This window comes from Pan troglodytes, chromosome 8 (genome assembly GCF_028858775.2).
Source record: "Pan troglodytes isolate AG18354 chromosome 8, NHGRI_mPanTro3-v2.0_pri, whole genome shotgun sequence".
NCBI lineage: Eukaryota > Metazoa > Chordata > Mammalia > Primates > Hominidae > Pan > Pan troglodytes.
Genome location: NC_072406.2, coordinates 111617660 through 111622046, shown reverse-complemented (window position 1 = coordinate 111622046; position 4387 = coordinate 111617660). Strand labels below are relative to the sequence as shown.

The 4387-nt window shown below is 39.0% G+C and overlaps 1 pseudogene; it reads right to left on the bottom strand.

Moving 5' to 3' along the window:
- Positions 1-902: 902 nt before the first annotated feature.
- Positions 903-945, bottom strand: LOC112204667 (U7 small nuclear RNA; annotated as a pseudogene).
- Between the last annotated feature and the right edge of the window lie 3442 nt (positions 946-4387).

The following is a 4387-nucleotide window of genomic DNA, read 5'->3' as shown; positions in this document are numbered from 1 at the left end:
TGGGAGGTGAAAAAAACTAAATAGCAAACAAACAAAGGTAGGGCTATGGTGTGAGGTTAAATTCTGGATCCTAACATAAAATTTTTATTTCAGAAAAGAGCCAGACCTATGTAAGAAGCTGCAAAAATCAAGGACATTATGTATGTCTAGCTGTTCAGCTAACTTTTCAGTCACTTGGGGTAATAGAGGAAATCCTGGATTTCTAGAACAGCAGAATGTTAGAATTGGAAGGCACCTTGGGGCTAATCAAGCTGACACATGTGCAGAAAAACCCCCAAGCCAATCAGCCTATATTTGCTCCGCATGGCATTCTCTGAGCTTTGTGTTTGCCTGGCCTAAGGACAGCCAGCTCCAGAGCCTTAAGTACACATCTCCCAAGAGGAGAGGGGGACCCCAGAAGTCTGGGATCTTGAAGGAAAGGAGACGTTAACAGGTGATCTGCCCAATGGATTATGTACTCACAGAGGCACCAAAGCAAACTGTATACAAGTTGCCTCATCAGGTTTTGCCCCTTTCAGTAAAGTTCTGAATATTTGGAAAAGGCTTGGTCCTGGAGGGGAGGGTCGAAGTGTGATTATAAGGAAGAATGATGGAGAAACCCGTCATCTCCCATTGCGCTACCATGGGTAACGCAAGGCTAGAACCCTGATTTCCAAACCCATCATTAAAACCTGTGCCATGGGGCAAATAGTAAAATCTATTGTTATAATACTTCTAGCAGCCTTGATTGGTAGAATCATGGTAAAAAAAAAAAAAAAAAAGGAACCAGAGGCTTTTAAGATGATCTTAGATGTCATTCTGGTTGTTCTTTCTCTTGTAATTGCACTCATTTGGAAATGTACTTACTTGATGCCATACCCTCCCTTTTTTGTTTTAGCATATTTTGTATTTTTTTTTTTTTACTGGAAAATCTGCTAGACAAATTCTAAAAGAGCTGTAACCCTATTTTTGTATTTTGTATTTAATTGTAATTATATTTATATGAATGGGCATTAAATTCATGTTTTTCTAATTTCAAAATGTGTAAGTATCCTATTTTCCCACATACCCAGCCCCTAGTTTCCTTCTCTAGAGTCCACCAATGTTATCAGTTTTTAAAATGTATCTTTCAGAAACATCTTATCCACATACAATAAGCACATATTCCTTTTTTCTTCCTTTTTACCTTTTGCACAAATGGTAGCATTTTATACAAGGTTTCTGCACCTACCTCCCCACCAAATACCACTTACTGTTGCCTCACATACTTCTGCGTAATAGTCCATTGTATGGATGAACCATGATGGATTTAGCCAGTCCATTATCGATGACCCCCTGGGTTATTTCATCTCCACTTTTTCTTTTTGGGGCTTTATTTTCTTTCTTTCTTCTTTTATTTATTTCTGAAAAATAGGACGTAAATATTTAGAATCTTTTTTGAGATGAAGTCTCGCCCTGTTGCCCAGGCTGGAGTGCAGTGGCATGATCTCGGCTCACTGCAACCTCTGCCTCCCTGGTTCAAGCGATTCTCCTGCCTCAGCCTCCCGAGTAGGTGGGATTACAGGTGCCCACCACCACGCCCAGCTAATTTTTTGCATTTTTAGTAGAGACGGGGTTTCGCTATGTTGGCCAGGCTGGTCTCGAACTCCTGACCTCGTGATCCACCTGCCTCGTCCTCCCAAAGTGTTGGGATTACAGGCGTGAGCCACCGTGCCCAGCAAACATTTAGAATTTTAATAGTTATTGCCAATTTACTCACTAAAAAGATTATAATAGTTTACATTCTCATCAAATAGGAATGGAAGTGCCTGTTTTTTTTATAGTTTCACCAAGACAGGTTATCCTCAGTCTCTGAAATATTCATCTAATAGGTGTTATTTATTGAATTTTAGATAGCATTTTCTGCAATTTAAACAAAAAGCAAATAATTATCTGATAAAAATTACAAAACAGGAAAAGCAAAATAAGATGATTTTTAAGAATCACAATCCCATCCAGCAATAACAAAGTGATAACTTGGTGGGTGTTTACTGCCAGTGCTACAATTTATATTCCTTTTCTTCCTTTTTTTTTTTTTTTGGTACAAGTATGGTAACATACTCTATTTATTGTTTCATAGCTTATTTTAAAAGTTTAAAAGCATATGATGAATATTTTAATATTTTTAATTACTTCTGTCTTTAATATATTCAGATTTTTATTATACAAATTTTGAAACATGTAAAAGTAGATAGAGCATCATAATGAGCATCCACATATCCACTACCTAGATTTAAAAATTATTAACATTTTTCCATTTCATTTCATCTTTGTCTTTGCTGAGTATTTTAACATACTTTCCAACTACCACATTTTACCTAAATATATTTACAGATATTTCTAGATTTTAGTAGACCACTATTCCTCAGTTCTCTTCATAATCTGGTACCATTACAAGTGATTATATACATATATGTGATTATGTTATATAATATATAATTATGCATATATCTAATAGGTGTAATTTGTTTATTTTTAAAAATAATCTTAGATGTCATTCTAAGATGACATTACATATATAATATACATATGTAATATATGTATTTTATATGTACATATACATATAATTATAGATATGTATTATACATACATGTAATTATGTGATAGAGTTACAGGGCTGCTCTGAGGCAAACCAGCAGAACCAGGCAGGCTCCTTATCCTTCAGTACCAAGCACCCTTGTCCTTTCTCTTAGAGAAACAGCAAAACCATTTACACAAAGTTGCTGGGAACATAACCAAATAATACATATTGAAGAGCTCGTAGGTCTTTTAAAATTTCTCTTCAAAGCAACATTAGCTGTGAGGTAGCTAGGGAAGAATTAATATCCTTGTTTTAAATACCAGAAAACAAAGGTTCCATGAAGCTCAGGACTTGCTGAAAGGCGACACACTAAAGAACAGAGTTGGGATTCAAACTTGTCTTCTTACTTTAAAACCACGTCCTTCCTCCTAAGAATTTTGCATCTTAAAAGAAGACTGCAGGAGATGGTGGTACTTTACACAATATGATGATTTGATGATGTGGAATTTTGGGCTTTGGAGGAAGGTATTTGGGTAAGGAACTACCTTTTCAAAGACTCCAGTCTCCCTGCCTACCTTACCAGGAGTTTGAGATGAGCTGATGAGGATCTGCCTTGGAGAAAGAACTGGTTGGGGAGATCTTGCAAAGAAAGAGCTATGGGATGTAGGGATTTACTGGACATTGGAAAAGAGGAAGAAGCATCAGGGAAGATGCCAAGGTTTGAGCTGGGATGAAAGGAAGAATTCAGGCTTGGAGCTGATTATGGGGAAGTGGCATGCTGCTTCCCATCCATTTCGCATGCTGCTTTTGGAAAAACCTCTAGATAGAGGTGTTGAGTTGTCACTTGGAGATGCAGGATTACAGTTCAGAAAAAATATCTATAATAATAGTATAATAGATAATAAAATATATTATCTATAATGAGTCCTAACTGTAGAGTTAGGACTCATTGAGATAGAGGTGATGGTAGGTAAAGGCCATGGCAGGAGATGAATAGAGACAGAATTGAGAGTAAGATGTGGAGAGGCCAAGGATGAAGTCTTTTTTTCTTTTCTTTTCTTTTTGAGAAGCAGTCTCACTGGGTCTCCCAGGCTGGAGTGCAATGGCGCAATCTCGGCTCACTGTAACCTCCACCTCCCAGGTTCATGCAATTCTCATGCCTCAGCCTCCCAAGTAGCTGGGATTACAGGCACCCACCACCACACCCAGCTATTTTTTTTTTGTATTTTTAGTAGAGATGGGGTTTCACCATGTTGGCCAGGTTGGTCTCGAACTCCTGACCTCAGGTGATCCACCTGCCTGGGCCTCCCAAAGTGCTGGGATTACAGGCGTGAGCCACCACACCCGGTAAGGATGAAGTCTTAACGTAGAGTCATGTTTAGGGTCATCAGAAGAAGGAAGTGACAAATGAAGGAGACAGAGAAGAAGCACTGGAGAGAGAGAATGAGAGGATAGTGTAGTACCACCAAAGTCAGATGAAGAGTTCCACCAAAGAAGGCAGGGCTTGGTCAAAAGACCAAAGGTGGCCCGGCTGAGGCAGGCGGATCACAAGGTCAGGAGTTCCAGACCAGCCTAACCAATATGGTGAAACCCTGTCTCTACTAAAAATACAAAAATTAGCCGGGCGTGGTGGCACACGCTTGTAACCCCAGCTACTCAGGAGGCTGAGGCAGGAGAATCACTTGAACCCAGGAGGCAGAGGTTGCGGTGAGCCAAGATCACACCATTGCCCACTAGCCTGGGCAATAAGAGCAAAACTCCGCCTCAAAAAAAAAAAAAAAAAAGGCCTATGGTTACAGGACATCAAGGAGGATGACAACTGAGAGAAAAGGCCATTAGATGTGATAA